Source organism: Microcaecilia unicolor, chromosome 5 (genome assembly GCF_901765095.1).
Source record: "Microcaecilia unicolor chromosome 5, aMicUni1.1, whole genome shotgun sequence".
In the NCBI taxonomy this organism is placed as follows: Eukaryota; Metazoa; Chordata; class Amphibia; order Gymnophiona; family Siphonopidae; genus Microcaecilia; species Microcaecilia unicolor.
In genome coordinates this window covers 168,925,724-168,946,607 of record NC_044035.1, presented here as the reverse complement: position 1 = coordinate 168,946,607, position 20,884 = coordinate 168,925,724, and the positions used below count along the sequence as shown (strand labels likewise).

Genomic DNA, 20,884 nt, shown 5'->3' with positions numbered 1-20,884 from the left:
CACCTCCAAGGCTTTGGAGGTGGGAGATCTAGTCCACAGAAAGTACTACACACACAAAACTTAGAAGGATCCTATCTACATTGGACCCTTCCACATTGAAGTGTTATCTGCCACTGCAGTGAAACTGCAAGACCACACCTCCTGGCATAGGTGGTCGGTGGCCCAACTGTTTGGGGAGGCTAAAGGGGGTGAGGTTAGGGGTGGGGCCAGGGGTGGAGCTTAAATAAATAAATAAAAATAAAAGTCACAATACCTTTTATTAAATTTAGATATTAGATATGTATCATATGTCAAAGAATAAAGTGGTTGCTCAAAGCATATTCTAAGCACAATCGCTCAACTGCAAAACACTTTGCACAACTTTGTGCAAAAATACACTCAGAACCTTACTGTACCATAAATATTACACTGGGCAGACCTAATACACCAATATGCCACCCATACGGAAAATGTAGACTGTCAACAATATGAAACAAGGGATCATATCATCGCAATTCTCATGTAGAGCCACAAAACACCCTAATTCATGTTTAATGTGGGATAAAATGCCATAAATAAGTAAATAAATATAAACTTTTAATGTTGAGCACCTGATTCTCAAAGTGGACATATTCCAAACACTATAATGAAAATAAAATGATCTTTTCTACCTTAGTTGTCTGGTTGTCCGATTCTGCTGCTATCTGTTCTCAGTGCAGGTCAGGAAGTCATCCTCCTTAAATATCTCCCTGGCAACCCAGCCAACCCCCCCTCCCCCTGCTCTCCCAGCAGTAAGGTAAACAAACCATAAACCAATTTCTACAAGGCTAGAGGGCTTTCACTGCAGCTCCTGCTGTGAGGATGGAGGTAAATCAACAATTTAAACAATTTAAACCTCTCAGAGCACAGCAGGGGAGGCTTAGCCTGTCCAAGCCTCTTATACCGGGTGCCTATGCCTCCTGGGCTCACTTAAAAGACATCAGAACTTTCAGTCCAGCACATGAGCCAGAAACAGGAAGTGTCACCGACGCTGCAATCCGCAACACAGCTGGTTAATTAATAATGGACTGTAAAAAGACTTTTCAATTTTATTTCAGCATTTCTCTTACATCTATACTATATTACCCTAATGTTAACAAGTAGACAGCTCTGCGATATTGCATCCATATTGAAAATAGTTGATGTCATATTAATTGCTTGCATGTCTCTGATCCACCAAAAGATAAATAGTATAGAACTAGTACACACTCCCTTGGGATTATTGTTTTACTTTGTTTTCATTAACACCTTACTTTTACTGTTAATTGACGCTATAGTCTTACTCCTACACCTGCTAGACTTATGTTATGGTCCTTAACTTGTGCCTACCTAGGCTGTCTTAAAGTTTAACAAATAGATGTTCGTGATTACACTTGTGCTATTTTTGGAATTGCCTTCTATTTACTTCTACTTTAACGTTGATTTTACCCTTGAAAGGTTCTGTATTATTTTTACTGAGAATTGCTGAAGGAACTGATTGTTGATTAATGTCCCTGAATCAGGCAATAATCCTCACCATCGTTCCAGGACCAAGCAACACCCGGGTACCAGTAATTGCACCCAGCACAACAGAGACAGGAGACACTGACCAAAGACTGGAAAAAAGCCTGAATCAAGGATTGTTGCAGACGCAGCATTGCCAGGACATAGCCACTGAACAGAGACAATTTACTTTTTGCGTTTACAAACTTTATGCACTTATTTCTTGCTTCATTCTCATTTTGGCATTAATCCTGTATTTACTACACTTGTATAAGGTATAGCGGTGTAATTAGTATGCTTATGTGCCATACTGATAATCTTTTACTTTTTTGTGTTCTTTACCTTTTCTGTTTTGCCCTGGGTTTCACTATTGTTTTTGCCCTTATTCTGTTTATGTTGGAGCATTACCAACACACAGGACCTATTTCTTTTACAAATTAATGTTATACTTCACGTAACTATTGTCTACTTTGAAACAGCTTTCCTTATATCTGACTCGAGGGTATACCTATTTGTTTTGCTGTTGTTCTAATAATACTTGACCTGTTCTTGCCTTTCTTACCCAATCCACTATGTACGTCACACATTTCCTACTCTTGTCCCTTACCCTAACCCTTTTACTGGCCCAGACTTTCTTCCGTTGGGATCAGACCTCCAAGCAGAAACCAACAGGCGATGATAAGTACTTTCACACCTACCCTATTGTCACTACCAAATACCTCAAGGAGACCTCTGAGACCGTTACCCTACAGATGGACGTTTGCAATATTGCCCCTTGTGGGATCCTTGAGACCCACAGACAATTTGTCCGTGCTAAGGCCAATATATACCTTTGCAGTTATAAAACTTTGACCTTTGAGGATTATGACCGCAATCCCTGCGCTAGTTGGAATAACGCATGGTGGTACACTGGCCCAAATCACCCCACTGAGAGTCACCCCCAATGGAACAACCCCATGCACTTAAAAATTTCCATTGTCCGACAGCCTGTTCCTAACCCTGACTCCTGTCGCCTGACGCATTGCAACCCTGTACTTATAACCTTTAATGGCTTAGACCTCAGCATGAACCACACTTATGGTATTGGCCTTGATCTGGACGGGAAAGACCGTATAGGTCGCTTCCGCATTACTGTCATCCACTTACCGCCGCCTGGGGAACCCCATAACCCTCTTTTGCCTCCTCTTTTTGACTTCAAATCCTTCCCTGGCACTAATACCTCTATCAAAGTTCTTACTATTACAGACCTTAAAGATACTTTTGCTCTTGAAACTGGTTTCACTGACTCTAATCTTTGGCTTGAGTGGATATGATGAGTCTGAATGACTCTGACTGTTATGTCTGCTCCACCCCTCGCTCTGAACCTACTGTTGTTCCTTTCCCTTTGAACTTTGATAATGACTATAATGGTACCATCTGTATTTTTAAGCTCTTACAAAGTCATACCCTCTCTGACAAATTCTGTCAATCTCTTCATTTACTCTTCCCTAGTGTTCCTAAAGATGTGTCTTTCACTAAGCCCCCTCCTTTCAAAGTGCCCCACAAAGACACAAAGAGGCAGATGCACTAAACGTTTTTCATCGTTAAATGAGCCCTCGGGGAAGAATTTCCGATCCTTTCCATGCACTTAAGCCTATTTTCCGACGACAGTAGCAGCTAACGAAAACGGAATGGAGATGAGCAATTAGTGTGAAAACCCCATTGAAACGACATGCACTAACCTTTTCCGATTGCCTTTACGCAGGAAAAAGGCAGGAAAACTAACGAGAGGTCTGGACCTCTCGTTAGGACAGCTCTGTGCCAGGAAAAAGTGTTAAGTGAAAAAATAAACAAACTTTGAGCCAATCCCAGCGCATTAGCAGAGCTAAAAGCGCTGTGATTGGTCCAAAGGACCTCAGAAAACACATAAAAAAATAAAACTAAAAAAAGGATCGGGAGGGGGCAAGGGCGCTCATCAGGAGCGTCCTGTACGGACGGCCTTGCCCCCCCCCCGCCGCTGCTCCCCACTTTCCGCCGCTCCCCCCACCCCGAAAAAGCAAAATTGTAGCAGCCCCTGCCCCCCTCCCTTCCTCACTACTCTCAGCTCCGCCTCCCGACATCCTCCGTCTGTGCCCCGCCCCCTTTGGGGGTCGTCGCCGCCATTCCCCTTCTCCATCGGGCCCCCCTCCCTCTTACCGGGCCCGTGCAGCGCCTCTCTCCTCTGTCCGAAGGCGCTGCACGGGCAAGAAGAACGCTGAATCAGCTGATGCCTGCCTTCGCGATGGCGCGTCTTTCTCCTGCTGCGCCCGCCCCTGTCTGACGTCAGTAACCTACGTAGGTTACTGACGTCAGACAGGGGCGGGCCCAGGAGGAGAAAGACGCTCTATCGCGAAGGCAGGCATCAGCTGATTCAGCGTTCTTCTTGCCCGTGCAGCGCCTTCGGACAGAGGAGAGAGGCGCTGCACGGGCCCGGTAAGAGGGAGGGGGGCCCGATGGAGAAGGGGAATGGCGGCGACGACCCCCAAAGGGGGCGGGGCACAGACGGAGGATGTCGGGAGGCGGAGCTGAGAGTAGTGAGGAAGGGAGGGGGGCAGGGGCTGCTACAATTTTGCTTTTTCGGGGTGGGGGGAGCGGCGGAAAGTGGGGAGCAGCGGCGGGGGGGGGGGGGGGCAAGGCCGTCCGTACAGGACGCTCCTGATGAGCGCCCTTGCCCCCTCCCGATCCTTTTTTTAGTTTTATTTTTTTATGTGTCAATTCAATTTGCCATGTGCTTGTGATTTGACTGTTTGTGGCATGCGCAGAGCAGCTAACATAACGCTTGGCTGCTCTGCGCATGATTTGGGGGCCGATTAACGATGTGTATTGTGATTCTTTGATACATTGTACGTTTCAATACCGATTCCAGCATGTGTGACTTTTTTTTTTTGTGCATTTTTCGTTATTTTAAAATCGTTAGGGACTTTAACGATTTAGATTTTTTTACGTTTGGTTGCTGCATCTGCCTCAAAGTTCTCTGCTTGTCTATTGAGAATTAATGTTGCAAACCCAATTTTTGTTGGAAATTTGTCCTCCTGCTCTTTTCAAATACTAACTATTAACTCTATAGATATCTCTAAATGTTCTACTCCCCATGCTGATATTTGGTGGTACTGTGGAACCACAATTTTATACCCCACTTTGCCTCCTAATTGACAAGACCAATGTGCCCTCGTCCAACTCATGATTCCCCTTACCATTGCTACTCACCATGTTAACACCCCTGAACCCTCCAGAGCCAAAAGGGAACTTAAGGACTCCTTTGATGACCGAGTTTACATTGATGCTATTGGTGTGCCAAGGGAGGTGCCTGATGAATTTAAAGCCCGAAATCAGATTGCTGCAGGTTTTGTGTCCTCAATTTTTTGGTGGATTACCATTAAAAAGAATCTTGATTGGATTAATTACATCTATTACAATCAACATTTCATTAATTACACCAGAGATGCTGTCAAGGGCATAACTGAGCAGTTAGACTCCACCAGCCGCATGGCCTAGGAGAACCGGATGGTTCTCGATATCATGTTGGCCGAGAAAGGCAGCCTGTGTACGATGTTAGGTGGCCATTGTTGTACTTTTATTCCCAACAACACAGCCCCTGATGGCACCATCACCAAAGCCTTGGAAGGACTTACTTCTTCGGCTCATGAACTTGCTGAAAATTCTGGAGATGACACATCCTGGACAGGATGGTTTGACAAAACTTTTGGAAAATGGAAAAACTTCATCCTTTCTGGCTTTACTAATTTGCTTATTCTCACTGCTGTTCTTGTTGTACTTGGTTGTTGTATCATACCCTGTGCTAAAGGCCTGTTACAAAGATGAATTGAAACTGCTTTAAGCAAGAGAGAAGTAAACAAACATGCTTATTCTATGGCCCTAAATGAACCATTACACCCTGATCCTGCTGATAATACTGTGTATGCTGAGATGCAAACCCCTTCCATGGTAAGCGTTGAAAACCCTGACACCAGACTGTAAGGTTGTGTCTATGTCATCCTCGTTGGGAATGTTTGGATTGAGTTAAGTAAATTCTGCTGCAGGTAATGCCAAGGGGAGGGTGTTTAGGGGCTACCTGTTGGCCATTATGATCAATTTGTCCTTTTCTACCATCACTCTATGCTGGCTGTAACATCTTTGTGTCATTTTATGTCACAGGCCTCATATACATTATCTCCCCAGGTTTTGATGCTTCGGTTGTCTTTCAATGCTCATACATGAGGTCGTATGGCCATGACGGGTAAGACAGACCCATTCCAGTACAAGGAACCTAATTGGTCTGCAACCTAAGACAGCCTGCGGTCGGGGCATTGGCAATTAGACACCCGGGAGCCAGATCATCCCCAAATTGTGAAGCCCTTACTCTCGAAGGCCTTCAAGGGGGGAGATGTAGCAAGTGGTCTATGAACCATCCTAGATGAACCATGGTTCAGGCCTTAAGAGCTGAAGAAAAGAACAAGGCCTCAGTGACTTCTGTTTGACATATACATGACACAAGGCCTCATGATCTATTGAGACACTCTTGTGGGTAAGCAAAAGAGGAATCGGCTAGGGTGTAAGAAACAGATGGCTGAATTGGGGAACACGGTAGTTCCTTAAAGGGGATGACTAGGCCTTCCCCGGGGGAGGGGCAACTTCTTCCAAGAAATGATAAACTGATCATTATCATATACCCAATCAGTATTAACCACAATATTATCATATCCAATGACTGAGATTATTGTCATACTACCCATGTATGATGTGTTCTAATAATCAATATTATATAAATCATTGTATGCCTTATGTATCTGGGAGATTCAGTACAGCGAACACGGATGTGTAGTAGTCTGTTCTCCCCATGAGAAACTCAATTGTAATCTGTAGTTGGTAAGTAAAATAAAATTATTTTCTCATACATGACCTTAGGTCTTTCTATCATTCTAGATTGTGGATGGATGGTACATAATAATCTTAGGGTGATAGAAGGAACCCAAAAAACAGAAGAGAGGCAAGAAAAGGGGATGACATGCAGAAAGGCTTTAAAACAAATTTTAAAAAACTCATACAAAATACTTTACCAAAAAAACTTTAACATAAATGTTAACTGTTCAATTATATGTGAATATTCTCCATACCGGCGCGCGGCTTCCAGAAGTCTTCTGATAGCAAGAGAGGGGATCCGTGCAAACGGAACCCTAGAGGCCTGCTTTCCTCAGGTTCCAGGAGGAAGAGGATGTAACTTGAGCAGCAGCAGCCTTAGCTCAGAGGCTCCCAAGAAGAAGAGACAGCTGGAGAGGACTAAGCATTTTGAACATTTAAGTCTGTCTGCAGGAATTCTTGGGAGGGAAAGAAAGAAAAAGCCACGAGCGCTTTGAGGAATAACATTTACCGCATTGAAATTTAAGTGAATCGTTGCTCCACTCTATGGAAAGAGCCACTTTGCTATATCAGCAGAGACAATACGGAAAGGAAGACAAGTTTGTCATAGTGGCAAAGGGGCCTCCAGCACATCCCTCCAAGAGTGGAGAAGCATTCCAGAGAGAGAGGAGGGAAAGAAGGAAAACTCTAGCTGCATTGGCTGGAAATCGAACCCAGGCCTCCCGCATGGCAAACGAGAATTCTACCACTGAACCACCAATGCTTGGTTTCGGAGGTGCCCTGATTTTAGGAGGCCAGTCAGAGGCTCACCTGGCGTTCCCATGGCCGCTGGTGTCTGACCAGTACGCTGGCCCAGCCCTCTCCCGCAGCCAGGACAGGGCGGCTTCCAGAAGTCTTCTGATAGCAAGAGAGGGGATCCGTGCAAACGGAACCCTAGAGGCCTGCTTTCCTCAGGTTCCAGGAGGAAGAGGATGTAACTTGAGCAGCAGCAGCCTTAGCTCAGAGGCTCCCAAGAAGAAGAGACAGCTGGAGAGGACTAAGCATTTTGAACATTTAAGTCTGTGCAGGAATTCTTGGGAGGGAAAGAAAGAAAAAGCCACGAGCGCTTTGAGGAATAACATTTACCGCATTGAAATTTAAGTGAATCGTTGCTCCACTCTATGGAAAGAGCCACTTTGCTATATCAGCAGAGACAATACGGAAAGGAAGACAAGTTTGTCATAGTGGCAAAGGGGCCTCCAGCACATCCCTCCAAGAGTGGAGAAGCATTCCAGAGAGAGAGGAGGGAAAGAAGGAAAACTCTAGCTGCATTGGCTGGGAATCGAACCCAGGCCTCCCGCATGGCAAACGAGAATTCTACCACTGAACCACCAATGCTTGGTTTCGGAGGTGCCCTGATTTTAGGAGGCCAGTCAGAGGCTCACCTGGCGTTCCCATGGCCGCTGGTGTCTGACCAGTACGCTGGCCCAGCCCTCTCCCGCAGCCAGGACAGGGCGGCTTCCAGAAGTCTTCTGATAGCAAGAGAGGGGATCCGTGCAAACGGAACCCTAGAGGCCTGCTTTCCTCAGGTTCCAGGAGGAAGAGGATGTAACTTGAGCAGCAGCAGCCTTAGCTCAGAGGCTCCCAAGAAGAAGAGACAGCTGGAGAGGACTAAGCATTTTGAACATTTAAGTCTGTCTGCAGGAATTCTTGGGAGGGAAAGAAAGAAAAAGCCACGAGCGCTTTGAGGAATAACATTTACCGCATTGAAATTTAAGTGAATCGTTGCTCCACTCTATGGAAAGAGCCACTTTGCTATATCAGCAGAGACAATACGGAAAGGAAGACAAGTTTGTCATAGTGGCAAAGGGGCCTCCAGCACATCCCTCCAAGAGTGGAGAAGCATTCCAGAGAGAGAGGAGGGAAAGAAGGAAAACTCTAGCTGCATTGGCTGGAAATCGAACCCAGGCCTCCCGCATGGCAAACGAGAATTCTACCACTGAACCACCAATGCTTGGTTTCGGAGGTGCCCTGATTTTAGGAGGCCAGTCAGAGGCTCACCTGGCGTTCCCATGGCCGCTGGTGTCTGACCAGTACGCTGGCCCAGCCCTCTCCCGCAGCCAGGACAGGGCGGCTTCCAGAAGTCTTCTGATAGCAAGAGAGGGGATCCGTGCAAACGGAACCCTAGAGGCCTGCTTTCCTCAGGTTCCAGGAGGAAGAGGATGTAACTTGAGCAGCAGCAGCCTTAGCTCAGAGGCTCCCAAGAAGAAGAGACAGCTGGAGAGGACTAAGCATTTTGAACATTTAAGTCTGTCTGCAGGAATTCTTGGGAGGGAAAGAAAGAAAAAGCCACGAGCGCTTTGAGGAATAACATTTACCGCATTGAAATTTAAGTGAATCGTTGCTCCACTCTATGGAAAGAGCCACTTTGCTATATCAGCAGAGACAATACGGAAAGGAAGACAAGTTTGTCATAGTGGCAAAGGGGCCTCCAGCACATCCCTCCAAGAGTGGAGAAGCATTCCAGAGAGAGAGGAGGGAAAGAAGGAAAACTCTAGCTGCATTGGCTGGGAATCGAACCCAGGCCTCCCGCATGGCAAACGAGAATTCTACCACTGAACCACCAATGCTTGGTTTCGGAGGTGTCCTGATTTTAGGAGGCCAGTCAGAGGCTCACCTGGCGTTCCCATGGCCGCTGGTGTCTGACCAGTACGCTGGCCCAGCCCTCTCCCGCAGCCAGGACAGGGCGGCTTCCAGAAGTCTTCTGATAGCAAGAGAGGGGATCCGTGCAAACGGAACCCTAGAGGCCTGCTTTCCTCAGGTTCCAGGAGGAAGAGGATGTAACTTGAGCAGCAGCAGCCTTAGCTCAGAGGCTCCCAAGAAGAAGAGACAGCTGGAGAGGACTAAGCATTTTGAACATTTAAGTCTGTCTGCAGGAATTCTTGGGAGGGAAAGAAAGAAAAAGCCACGAGCGCTTTGAGGAATAACATTTACCGCATTGAAATTTAAGTGAATCGTTGCTCCACTCTATGGAAAGAGCCACTTTGCTATATCAGCAGAGACAATACGGAAAGGAAGACAAGTTTGTCATAGTGGCAAAGGGGCCTCCAGCACATCCCTCCAAGAGTGGAGAAGCATTCCAGAGAGAGAGGAGGGAAAGAAGGAAAACTCTAGCTGCATTGGCTGGAAATCGAACCCAGGCCTCCCGCATGGCAAACGAGAATTCTACCACTGAACCACCAATGCTTGGTTTCGGAGGTGCCCTGATTTTAGGAGGCCAGTCAGAGGCTCACCTGGCGTTCCCATGGCCGCTGGTGTCTGACCAGTACGCTGGCCCAGCCCTCTCCCGCAGCCAGGACAGGGCGGCTTCCAGAAGTCTTCTGATAGCAAGAGAGGGGATCCGTGCAAACGGAACCCTAGAGGCCTGCTTTCCTCAGGTTCCAGGAGGAAGAGGATGTAACTTGAGCAGCAGCAGCCTTAGCTCAGAGGCTCCCAAGAAGAAGAGACAGCTGGAGAGGACTAAGCATTTTGAACATTTAAGTCTGTCTGCAGGAATTCTTGGGAGGGAAAGAAAGAAAAAGCCACGAGCGCTTTGAGGAATAACATTTACCGCATTGAAATTTAAGTGAATCGTTGCTCCACTCTATGGAAAGAGCCACTTTGCTATATCAGCAGAGACAATACGGAAAGGAAGACAAGTTTGTCATAGTGGCAAAGGGGCCTCCAGCACATCCCTCCAAGAGTGGAGAAGCATTCCAGAGAGAGAGGAGGGAAAGAAGGAAAACTCTAGCTGCATTGGCTGGGAATCGAACCCAGGCCTCCCGCATGGCAAATGAGAATTCTACCACTGAACCACCAATGCTTGGTTTTGGAGGTGCCCTGATTTTAGGAGGCCAGTCAGAGGCTCACCTGGCGTTCCCATGGCCGCTGGTGTCTGACCAGTACGCTGGCCCAGCCCTCTCCCGCAGCCAGGACAGGGCGGCTTCCAGAAGTCTTCTGATAGCAAGAGAGGGGATCCGTGCAAACGGAACCCTAGAGGCCTGCTTTCCTCAGGTTCCAGGAGGAAGAGGATGTAACTTGAGCAGCAGCAGCCTTAGCTCAGAGGCTCCCAAGAAGAAGAGACAGCTGGAGAGGACTAAGCATTTTGAACATTTAAGTCTGTCTGCAGGAATTCTTGGGAGGGAAAGAAAGAAAAAGCCACGAGCGCTTTGAGGAATAACATTTACCGCATTGAAATTTAAGTGAATCGTTGCTCCACTCTATGGAAAGAGCCACTTTGCTATATCAGCAGAGACAATACGGAAAGGAAGACAAGTTTGTCATAGTGGCAAAGGGGCCTCCAGCACATCCCTCCAAGAGTGGAGAAGCATTCCAGAGAGAGAGGAGGGAAAGAAGGAAAACTCTAGCTGCATTGGCTGGGAATCGAACCCAGGCCTCCCGCATGGCAAACGAGAATTCTACCACTGAACCACCAATGCTTGGTTTCGGAGGTGCCCTGATTTTAGGAGGCCAGTCAGAGGCTCACCTGGCGTTCCCATGGCCGCTGGTGTCTGACCAGTACGCTGGCCCAGCCCTCTCCCACAGCCAGGACAGGGCGGCTTCCAGAAGTCTTCTGATAGCAAGAGAGGGGATCCGTGCAAACGGAACCCTAGAGGCCTGCTTTCCTCAGGTTCCAGGAGGAAGAGGATGTAACTTGAGCAGCAGCAGCCTTAGCTCAGAGGCTCCCAAGAAGAAGAGACAGCTGGAGAGGACTAAGCATTTTGAACATTTAAGTCTGTCTGCAGGAATTCTTGGGAGGGAAAGAAAGAAAAAGCCACGAGCGCTTTGAGGAATAACATTTACCGCATTGAAATTTAAGTGAATCGTTGCTCCACTCTATGGAAAGAGCCACTTTGCTATATCAGCAGAGACAATACGGAAAGGAAGACAAGTTTGTCATAGTGGCAAAGGGGCCTCCAGCACATCCCTCCAAGAGTGGAGAAGCATTCCAGAGAGAGAGGAGGGAAAGAAGGAAAACTCTAGCTGCATTGGCTGGAAATCGAACCCAGGCCTCCCGCATGGCAAACGAGAATTCTACCACTGAACCACCAATGCTTGGTTTCGGAGGTGCCCTGATTTTAGGAGGCCAGTCAGAGGCTCACCTGGCGTTCCCATGGCCGCTGGTGTCTGACCAGTACGCTGGCCCAGCCCTCTCCTGCAGCCAGGACAGGGCGGCTTCCAGAAGTCTTCTGATAGCAAGAGAGGGGATCCGTGCAAACGGAACCCTAGAGGCCTGCTTTCCTCAGGTTCCAGGAGGAAGAGGATGTAACTTGAGCAGCAGCAGCCTTAGCTCAGAGGCTCCCAAGAAGAAGAGACAGCTGGAGAGGACTAAGCATTTTGAACATTTAAGTCTGTCTGCAGGAATTCTTGGGAGGGAAAGAAAGAAAAAGCGACGAGCGCTTTGAGGAATAACATTTACCGCATTGAAATTTAAGTGAATCGTTGCTCCACTCTATGGAAAGAGCCACTTTGCTATATCAGCAGAGACAATACGGAAAGGAAGACAAGTTTGTCATAGTGGCAAAGGGGCCTCCAGCACATCCCTCCAAGAGTGGAGAAGCATTCCAGAGAGAGAGGAGGGAAAGAAGGAAAACTCTAGCTGCATTGGCTGGGAATCGAACCCAGGCCTCCCGCATGGCAAATGAGAATTCTACCACTGAACCACCAATGCTTGGTTTCGGAGGTGCCCTGATTTTAGGAGGCCAGTCAGAGGCTCACCTGGCGTTCCCATGGCCGCTGGTGTCTGACCAGTACGCTGGCCCAGCCCTCTCCCGCAGCCAGGACAGGGCGGCTTCCAGAAGTCTTCTGATAGCAAGAGAGGGGATCCGTGCAAACGGAACCCTAGAGGCCTGCTTTCCTCAGGTTCCAGGAGGAAGAGGATGTAACATGAGCAGCAGCAGCCTTAGCTCAGAGGCTCCCAAGAAGAAGAGACAGCTGGAGAGGACTAAGCATTTTGAACATTTAAGTCTGTCTGCAGGAATTCTTGGGAGGGAAAGAAAGAAAAAGCCACGAGCGCTTTGAGGAATAACATTTACCGCATTGAAATTTAAGTGAATCGTTGCTCCACTCTATGGAAAGAGCCACTTTGCTATATCAGCAGAGACAATACGGAAAGGAAGACAAGTTTGTCATAGTGGCAAAGGGGCCTCCAGCACATCCCTCCAAGAGTGGAGAAGCATTCCAGAGAGAGAGGAGGGAAAGAAGGAAAACTCTAGCTGCATTGGCTGGGAATCGAACCCAGGCCTCCCGCATGGCAAACGAGAATTCTACCACTGAACCACCAATGCTTGGTTTCGGAGGTGCCCTGATTTTAGGAGGCCAGTCAGAGGCTCACCTGGCGTTCCCATGGCCGCTGGTGTCTGACCAGTACGCTGGCCCAGCCCTCTCCCGCAGCCAGGACAGGGCGGCTTCCAGAAGTCTTCTGATAGCAAGAGAGGGGATCCGTGCAAACGGAACCCTAGAGGCCTGCTTTCCTCAGGTTCCAGGAGGAAGAGGATGTAACTTGAGCAGCAGCAGCCTTAGCTCAGAGGCTCCCAAGATGAAGAGACAGCTGGAGAGGACTAAGCATTTTGAACATTTAAGTCTGTCTGCAGGAATTCTTGGGAGGGAAAGAAAGAAAAAGCCACGAGCGCTTTGAGGAATAACATTTACCGCATTGAAATTTAAGTGAATCGTTGCTCCACTCTATGGAAAGAGCCACTTTGCTATATCAGCAGAGACAATACGGAAAGGAAGACAAGTTTGTCATAGTGGCAAAGGGGCCTCCAGCACATCCCTCCAAGAGTGGAGAAGCATTCCAGAGAGAGAGGAGGGAAAGAAGGAAAACTCTAGCTGCATTGGCTGGAAATCGAACCCAGGCCTCCCGCATGGCAAACGAGAATTCTACCACTGAACCACCAATGCTTGGTTTTGGAGGTGCCCTGATTTTAGGAGGCCAGTCAGAGGCTCACCTGACGTTCCCATGGCCGCTGGTGTCTGACCAGTACGCTGGCCCAGCCCTCTCCCGCAGCCAGGACAGGGCGGCTTCCAGAAGTCTTCTGATAGCAAGAGAGGGGATCCGTGCAAACGGAACCCTAGAGGCCTGCTTTCCTCAGGTTCCAGGAGGAAGAGGATGTAACTTGAGCAGCAGCAGCCTTAGCTCAGAGGCTCCCAAGAAGAAGAGACAGCTGGAGAGGACTAAGCATTTTGAACATTTAAGTCTGTCTGCAGGAATTCTTGGGAGGGAAAGAAAGAAAAAGCCACGAGCGCTTTGAGGAATAACATTTACCGCATTGAAATTTAAGTGAATCGTTGCTCCACTCTATGGAAAGAGCCACTTTGCTATATCAGCAGAGACAATACGGAAAGGAAGACAAGTTTGTCATAGTGGCAAAGGGGCCTCCAGCACATCCCTCCAAGAGTGGAGAAGCATTCCAGAGAGAGAAGAGGGAAAGAAGGAAAACTCTAGCTGCATTGGCTGGGAATCGAACCCAGGCCTCCCGCATGGCAAACGAGAATTCTACCACTGAACCACCAATGCTTGGTTTCGGAGGTGCCCTGATTTTAGGAGGCCAGTCAGAGGCTCACCTGGCGTTCCCATGGCCGCTGGTGTCTGACCAGTACGCTGGCCCAGCCCTCTCCCACAGCCAGGACAGGGCGGCTTCCAGAAGTCTTCTGATAGCAAGAGAGGGGATCCGTGCAAACGGAACCCTAGAGGCCTGCTTTCCTCAGGTTCCAGGAGGAAGAGGATGTAACTTGAGCAGCAGCAGCCTTAGCTCAGAGGCTCCCAAGAAGAAGAGACAGCTGGAGAGGACTAAGCATTTTGAACATTTAAGTCTGTCTGCAGGAATTCTTGGGAGGGAAAGAAAGAAAAAGCCACGAGCGCTTTGAGGAATAACATTTACCGCATTGAAATTTAAGTGAATCGTTGCTCCACTCTATGGAAAGAGCCACTTTGCTATATCAGCAGAGACAATACGGAAAGGAAGACAAGTTTGTCATAGTGGCAAAGGGGCCTCCAGCACATCCCTCCAAGAGTGGAGAAGCATTCCAGAGAGAGAGGAGGGAAAGAAGGAAAACTCTAGCTGCATTGGCTGGGAATCAAACCCAGGCCTCCCGCATGGCAAACGAGAATTCTACCACTGAACCACCAATGCTTGGTTTTGGAGGTGCCCTGATTTTAGGAGGCCAGTCAGAGGCTCACCTGGCGTTCCCATGGCCGCTGGTGTCTGACCAGTACGCTGGCCCAGCCCTCTCCCGCAGCCAGGACAGGGCGGCTTCCAGAAGTCTTCTGATAGCAAGAGAGGGGATCCGTGCAAACGGAACCCTAGAGGCCTGCTTTCCTCAGGTTCCAGGAGGAAGAGGATGTAACTTGAGCAGCAGCAGCCTTAGCTCAGAGGCTCCCAAGATGAAGAGACAGCTGGAGAGGACTAAGCATTTTGAACATTTAAGTCTGTCTGCAGGAATTCTTGGGAGGGAAAGAAAGAAAAAGCCACGAGCGCTTTGAGGAATAACATTTACCGCATTGAAATTTAAGTGAATCGTTGCTCCACTCTATGGAAAGAGCCACTTTGCTATATCAGCAGAGACAATACGGAAAGGAAGACAAGTTTGTCATAGTGGCAAAGGGGCCTCCAGCACATCCCTCCAAGAGTGGAGAAGCATTCCAGAGAGAGAGGAGGGAAAGAAGGAAAACTCTAGCTGCATTGGCTGGGAATCGAACCCAGGCCTCCCGCATGGCAAACGAGAATTCTACCACTGAACCACCAATGCTTGGTTTCGGAGGTGCCCTGATTTTAGGAGGCCAGTCAGAGGCTCACCTGGCGTTCCCATGGCCGCTGGTGTCTGACCAGTACGCTGGCCCAGCCCTCTCCCGCAGCCAGGACAGGGCGGCTTCCAGAAGTCTTCTGATAGCAAGAGAGGGGATCCGTGCAAACGGAACCCTAGAGGCCTGCTTTCCTCAGGTTCCAGGAGGAAGAGGATGTAACTTGAGCAGCAGCAGCCTTAGCTCAGAGGCTCCCAAGAAGAAGAGACAGCTGGAGAGGACTAAGCATTTTGAACATTTAAGTCTGTCTGCAGGAATTCTTGGGAGGGAAAGAAAGAAAAAGCCACGAGCGCTTTGAGGAATAACATTTACCGCATTGAAATTTAAGTGAATCGTTGCTCCACTCTATGGAAAGAGCCACTTTGCTATATCAGCAGAGACAATACGGAAAGGAAGACAAGTTTGTCATAGTGGCAAAGGGGCCTCCAGCACATCCCTCCAAGAGTGGAGAAGCATTCCAGAGAGAGAGGAGGGAAAGAAGGAAAACTCTAGCTGCATTGGCTGGGAATCGAACCCAGGCCTCCCGCATGGCAAACGAGAATTCTACCACTGAACCACCAATGCTTGGTTTCGGAGGTGCCCTGATTTTAGGAGGCCAGTCAGAGGCTCACCTGGCGTTCCCATGGCCGCTGGTGTCTGACCAGTACGCTGGCCCAGCCCTCTCCCGCAGCCAGGACAGGGCGGCTTCCAGAAGTCTTCTGATAGCAAGAGAGGGGATCCGTGCAAACGGAACCCTAGAGGCCTGCTTTCCTCAGGTTCCAGGAGGAAGAGGATGTAACTTGAGCAGCAGCAGCCTTAGCTCAGAGGCTCCCAAGAAGAAGAGACAGCTGGAGAGGACTAAGCATTTTGAACATTTAAGTCTGTCTGCAGGAATTCTTGGGAGGGAAAGAAAGAAAAAGCCACGAGCGCTTTGAGGAATAACATTTACCGCATTGAAATTTAAGTGAATCGTTGCTCCACTCTATGGAAAGAGCCACTTTGCTATATCAGCAGAGACAATACGGAAAGGAAGACAAGTTTGTCATAGTGGCAAAGGGGCCTCCAGCACATCCCTCCAAGAGTGGAGAAGCATTCCAGAGAGAGAGGAGGGAAAGAAGGAAAACTCTAGCTGCATTGGCTGGGAATCGAACCCAGGCCTCCCGCATGGCAAACGAGAATTCTACCACTGAACCACCAATGCTTGGTTTTGGAGGTGCCCTGATTTTAGGAGGCCAGTCAGAGGCTCACCTGGCGTTCCCATGGCCGCTGGTGTCTGACCAGTACGCTGGCCCAGCCCTCTCCCGCAGCCAGGACAGGGCGGCTTCCAGAAGTCTTCTGATAGCAAGAGAGGGGATCCGTGCAAACGGAACCCTAGAGGCCTGCTTTCCTCAGGTTCCAGGAGGAAGAGGATGTAACTTGAGCAGCAGCAGCCTTAGCTCAGAGGCTCCCAAGAAGAAGAGACAGCTGGAGAGGACTAAGCATTTTGAACATTTAAGTCTGTCTGCAGGAATTCTTGGGAGGGAAAGAAAGAAAAAGCCACGAGCGCTTTGAGGAATAACATTTACCGCATTGAAATTTAAGTGAATCGTTGCTCCACTCTATGGAAAGAGCCACTTTGCTATATCAGCAGAGACAATACGGAAAGGAAGACAAGTTTGTCATAGTGGCAAAGGGGCCTCCAGCACATCCCTCCAAGAGTGGAGAAGCATTCCAGAGAGAGAGGAGGGAAAGAAGGAAAACTCTAGCTGCATTGGCTGAGAATCGAACCCAGGCCTCCCGCATGGCAAACGAGAATTCTACCACTGAACCACCAATGCTTGGTTTTGGAAGTGTCCTGATTTTAGGAGGCCAGTCAGAGGCTCACCTGGCGTTCCCATGGCCGCTGGTGTCTGACCAGTACGCTGGCCCAGCCCTCTCCCGCAGCCAGGACAGGGCGGCTTCCAGAAGTCTTCTGATAGCAAGAGAGGGGATCCGTGCAAACGGAACCCTAGAGGCCTGCTTTCCTCAGGTTCCAGGAGGAAGAGGATGTAACTTGAGCAGCAGCAGCCTTAGCTCAGAGGCTCCCAAGATGAAGAGACAGCTGGAGAGGACTAAGCATTTTGAACATTTAAGTCTGTCTGCAGGAATTCTTGGGAGGGAAAGAAAGAAAAAGCCACGAGCGCTTTGAGGAATAACATTTACCGCATTGAAATTTAAGTGAATCGTTGCTCCACTCTATGGAAAGAGCCACTTTGCTATATCAGCAGAGACAATACGGAAAGGAAGACAAGTTTGTCATAGTGGCAAAGGGGCCTCCAGCACATCCCTCCAAGAGTGGAGAAGCATTCCAGAGAGAGAGGAGGGAAAGAAGGAAAACTCTAGCTGCATTGGCTGGGAATCGAACCCAGGCCTCCCGCATGGCAAACGAGAATTCTACCACTGAACCACCAATGCTTGGTTTCGGAGGTGCCCTGATTTTAGGAGGCCAGTCAGAGGCTCACCTGGCGTTCCCATGGCCGCTGGTGTCTGACCAGTACGCTGGCCCAGCCCTCTCCCGCAGCCAGGACAGGGCGGCTTCCAGAAGTCTTAGTCTTCTGATAGCAAGAGAGGGGATCAGTGCAAACGGAACCCTAGAGGCCTTCTTTCCTCAGGTTCCAGGAGGAAGAGGATGTAACTGAGCAGCAGCAGCCTAAGCCTTCAGCAGCGGCTCCCAAGAAGAAGAGACCGCTGGAGAGGGACCTAAGCATTTTGAACATTTAGTCTGTCTGCAGGAATTCTTGGGAGGGAAAGGAAGAAAAAGCACGAGCGCTTTGAGGGAATAACATTTACCGCATTGAAATTTAAGTGAATCGTTGCTCCACTCTATGGAAAGAGCCACTTTGCTATATCAGCAGAGACAATACGGAAAGGAAGACAAGTTTGTCATAGTGGCAAAGGGGCCTCCAGCACATCCCTCCAAGAGTGGAGAAGCATTCCAGAGAGAGAGGAGGGAAAGAAGGAAAACTCTAGCTGCATTGGCTGGGAATCGAACCCAGGCCTCCCGCATGGCAAACGAGAATTCTACCACTGAACCACCAATGCTTGGTTTGGAGGTGCCCTGATTTTAGGAGGCCAGTCAGAGGCTCACCTGGCGTTCCCATGGCCGCTGGTGTCTGACCAGTACGCTGGCCCAGCCCTCTCCCGCAGCCAGGACAGGGCGGCTTCCAGAAGTCTTCTGATAGCAAGAGAGGGGATCCGTGCAAACGGAACCCTAGAGGCCTGCTTTCCTCAGGTTCCAGGAGGAAGAGGATGTAACTTGAGCAGCAGCAGCCTTAGCTCAGAGGCTCCCAAGATGAAGAGACAGCTGGAGAGGACTAAGCATTTTGAACATTTAAGTCTGTCTGCAGGAATTCTTGGGAGGGAAAGAAAGAAAAAGCCACGAGCGCTTTGAGGAATAACATTTACCGCATTGAAATTTAAGTGAATCGTTGCTCCACTCTATGGAAAGAGCCACTTTGCTATATCAGCAGAGACAATACGGAAAGGAAGACAAGTTTGTCATAGTGGCAAAGGGGCCTCCAGCACATCCCTCCAAGAGTGGAGAAGCATTCCAGAGAGAGAGGAGGGAAAGAAGGAAAACTCTAGCTGCATTGGCTGGGAATCGAACCCAGGCCTCCCGCATGGCAAACGAGAATTCTACCACTGAACCACCAATGCTTGGTTTTGGAGGTGCCCTGATTTTAGGAGGCCAGTCAGAGGCTCACCTGGCGTTCCCATGGCCGCTGGTGTCTGACCAGTACGCTGGCCCAGCCCTCTCCCGCAGCCAGGACAGGGCGGCTTCCAGAAGTCTTCTGATAGCAAGAGAGGGGATCCGTGCAAACGGAACCCTAGAGGCCTGCTTTCCTCAGGTTCCAGGAGGAAGAGGATGTAACTTGAGCAGCAGCAGCCTTAGCTCAGAGGCTCCCAAGATGAAGAGACAGCTGGAGAGGACTAAGCATTTTGAACATTTAAGTCTGTCTGCAGGAATTCTTGGGAGGGAAAGAAAGAAAAAGCCACGAGCGCTTTGAGGAATAACATTTACCGCATTGAAATTTAAGTGAATCGTTGCTCCACTCTATGGAAAGAGCCACTTTGCTATATCAGCAGAGACAATACGGAAAGGAAGACAAGTTTGTCATAGTGGCAAAGGGGCCTCCAGCACATCCCTCCAAGAGTGGAGAAGCATTCCAGAGAGAGAGGAGGGAAAGAAGGAAAACTCTAGCTGCATTGGCTGGAAATCGAACCCAGGCCTCCCGCATGGCAAACGAGAATTCTACCACTGAACCACCAATGCTTGGTTTTGGAGGTGCCCTGATTTTAGGAGGCCAGTCAGAGGCTCACCTGGCGTTCCCATGGCCGCTGGTGTCTGACCAGTACGCTGGCCCAGCCCTCTCCCGCAGCCAGGACAGGGCGGCTTCCAGAAGTCTTCTGATAGCAAGAGAGGGGATCCGTGCAAACGGAACCCTAGAGGCCTGCTTTCCTCAGGTTCCAGGAGGAAGAGGATGTAACTTGAGCAGCAGCAGCCTTAGCTCAGAGGCTCCCAAGAAGAAGAGACAGCTGGAGAGGACTAAGCATTTTGAACATTTAAGTCTGTCTGCAGGAATTCTTGGGAGGGAAAGAAAGAAAAAGCCACGAGCGCTTTGAGGAATAACATTTACCGCATTGAAATTTAAGTGAATCGTTGCTCCACTCTATGGAAAGAGCCACTTTGCTATATCAGCAGAGACAATACGGAAAGGAAGACAAGTTTGTCATAGTGGCAAAGGGGCCTCCAGCACATCCCTCCAAGAGTGGAGAAGCATTCCAGAGAGAGAGGAGGGAAAGAAGGAAAACTCTAGCTGCATTGGCTGGGAATCGAACCCAGGCCTCCCGCATGGCAAAAGAGAATTCTACCACTGAACCACCAATGCTTGGCTTTGGAGGTGCCCTGATTTTAGGAGGCCAGTCAGAGGCTCACCTGGCGTTCCCATGGCCGCTGGTGTCTGACCAGTACGCTGGCCCAGCCCTCTCCCGCAGCCAGGACAGGGCGGCTTCCAGAAGTCTTCTGATAGCAAGAGAGGGGATCCGTGCAAACGGAACCCTAGAGGCCTGCTTTCCTCAGGTTCCAGGAGGAAGAGGATGTAACTTGAGCAGCAGCAGCCTTAGCTCAGAGGCTCCCAAGATGAAGAGACAGCTGGAGAGGACTAAGCATTTTGAACATTTAAGTCTGTCTGCAGGAATTCTTGGGAGGGAAAGAAAGAAAAAGCCACGAGCGCTTTGAGGAATAACATTTACCGCATTGAAATTTAAGTGAATCGTTGCTCCACTCTATGGAAAGAGCCACTTTGCTATATCAGCAGAGACAATACGGAAAGGAAGACAAGTTTGTCATAGTGGCAAAGGGGCCTCCAGCACATCCCTCCAAGAGTGGAGAAGCATTCCAGAGAGAGAGGAGGGAAAGAAGGAAAACTCTAGCTGCATTGGCTGGAATCGAACCCAGGCCTCCCGCATGGCAAACGAGAATTCTACCACTGAACCACCAATGCTTGGTTTCGGAGGTGCCCTGATTTTAGGAGGCCAGTCAGAGGCTCACCTGGCGTTCCCATGGCCGCTGGTGTCTGACCAGTACGCTGGCCCAGCCCTCTCCCGCAGCCAGGACAGGGCGGCTTCCAGAAGTCTTCTGATAGCAAGAGAGGGGATCCGTGCAAACGGAACCCTAGAGGCCTGCTTTCC

At 49.2% G+C, this 20,884-nt stretch overlaps 23 non-coding genes across 23 annotated transcripts; all 23 read right to left on the bottom strand.

Annotated features, from left to right (window-relative positions):
• Window positions 1-7,067: 7,067 nt before the first annotated feature.
• On the bottom strand, window positions 7,068-7,138 carry TRNAG-GCC. Its single transcript has one exon. It is a non-coding gene; the product is annotated as a tRNA-Gly (tRNA).
• A 543-nt stretch (window positions 7,139-7,681) lies between these two features.
• On the bottom strand, window positions 7,682-7,752 carry TRNAG-GCC. Its single transcript has one exon. It is a non-coding gene; the product is annotated as a tRNA-Gly (tRNA).
• Window positions 7,753-8,297: 545 nt separating this feature from the next.
• On the bottom strand, window positions 8,298-8,368 carry TRNAG-GCC. The gene has a single exon. It is a non-coding gene; the product is annotated as a tRNA-Gly (tRNA).
• Window positions 8,369-8,913: 545 nt separating this feature from the next.
• Window positions 8,914-8,984, bottom strand: TRNAG-GCC. The gene has a single exon. It is a non-coding gene; the product is annotated as a tRNA-Gly (tRNA).
• Window positions 8,985-9,529: 545 nt separating this feature from the next.
• Window positions 9,530-9,600, bottom strand: TRNAG-GCC. Its single transcript has one exon. It is a non-coding gene; the product is annotated as a tRNA-Gly (tRNA).
• Window positions 9,601-10,145: 545 nt separating this feature from the next.
• On the bottom strand, window positions 10,146-10,216 carry TRNAG-GCC. The gene has a single exon. It is a non-coding gene; the product is annotated as a tRNA-Gly (tRNA).
• A 545-nt stretch (window positions 10,217-10,761) lies between these two features.
• Window positions 10,762-10,832, bottom strand: TRNAG-GCC. Its single transcript has one exon. It is a non-coding gene; the product is annotated as a tRNA-Gly (tRNA).
• A 545-nt stretch (window positions 10,833-11,377) lies between these two features.
• TRNAG-GCC lies at window positions 11,378-11,448 on the bottom strand. Its single transcript has one exon. It is a non-coding gene; the product is annotated as a tRNA-Gly (tRNA).
• Window positions 11,449-11,993: 545 nt separating this feature from the next.
• On the bottom strand, window positions 11,994-12,064 carry TRNAG-GCC. The gene has a single exon. It is a non-coding gene; the product is annotated as a tRNA-Gly (tRNA).
• Window positions 12,065-12,609: 545 nt separating this feature from the next.
• Window positions 12,610-12,680, bottom strand: TRNAG-GCC. Its single transcript has one exon. It is a non-coding gene; the product is annotated as a tRNA-Gly (tRNA).
• A 545-nt stretch (window positions 12,681-13,225) lies between these two features.
• On the bottom strand, window positions 13,226-13,296 carry TRNAG-GCC. Its single transcript has one exon. It is a non-coding gene; the product is annotated as a tRNA-Gly (tRNA).
• Window positions 13,297-13,841: 545 nt separating this feature from the next.
• Window positions 13,842-13,912, bottom strand: TRNAG-GCC. The gene has a single exon. It is a non-coding gene; the product is annotated as a tRNA-Gly (tRNA).
• Window positions 13,913-14,457: 545 nt separating this feature from the next.
• TRNAG-GCC lies at window positions 14,458-14,528 on the bottom strand. The gene has a single exon. It is a non-coding gene; the product is annotated as a tRNA-Gly (tRNA).
• A 545-nt stretch (window positions 14,529-15,073) lies between these two features.
• Window positions 15,074-15,144, bottom strand: TRNAG-GCC. Its single transcript has one exon. It is a non-coding gene; the product is annotated as a tRNA-Gly (tRNA).
• Window positions 15,145-15,689: 545 nt separating this feature from the next.
• TRNAG-GCC lies at window positions 15,690-15,760 on the bottom strand. Its single transcript has one exon. It is a non-coding gene; the product is annotated as a tRNA-Gly (tRNA).
• Window positions 15,761-16,305: 545 nt separating this feature from the next.
• On the bottom strand, window positions 16,306-16,376 carry TRNAG-GCC. Its single transcript has one exon. It is a non-coding gene; the product is annotated as a tRNA-Gly (tRNA).
• A 545-nt stretch (window positions 16,377-16,921) lies between these two features.
• TRNAG-GCC lies at window positions 16,922-16,992 on the bottom strand. Its single transcript has one exon. It is a non-coding gene; the product is annotated as a tRNA-Gly (tRNA).
• A 545-nt stretch (window positions 16,993-17,537) lies between these two features.
• TRNAG-GCC lies at window positions 17,538-17,608 on the bottom strand. Its single transcript has one exon. It is a non-coding gene; the product is annotated as a tRNA-Gly (tRNA).
• A 556-nt stretch (window positions 17,609-18,164) lies between these two features.
• TRNAG-GCC lies at window positions 18,165-18,235 on the bottom strand. Its single transcript has one exon. It is a non-coding gene; the product is annotated as a tRNA-Gly (tRNA).
• A 544-nt stretch (window positions 18,236-18,779) lies between these two features.
• TRNAG-GCC lies at window positions 18,780-18,850 on the bottom strand. The gene has a single exon. It is a non-coding gene; the product is annotated as a tRNA-Gly (tRNA).
• Window positions 18,851-19,395: 545 nt separating this feature from the next.
• Window positions 19,396-19,466, bottom strand: TRNAG-GCC. The gene has a single exon. It is a non-coding gene; the product is annotated as a tRNA-Gly (tRNA).
• A 545-nt stretch (window positions 19,467-20,011) lies between these two features.
• Window positions 20,012-20,082, bottom strand: TRNAG-GCC. The gene has a single exon. It is a non-coding gene; the product is annotated as a tRNA-Gly (tRNA).
• Window positions 20,083-20,627: 545 nt separating this feature from the next.
• Window positions 20,628-20,697, bottom strand: TRNAG-GCC. The gene has a single exon. It is a non-coding gene; the product is annotated as a tRNA-Gly (tRNA).
• Between the last annotated feature and the right edge of the window lie 187 nt (window positions 20,698-20,884).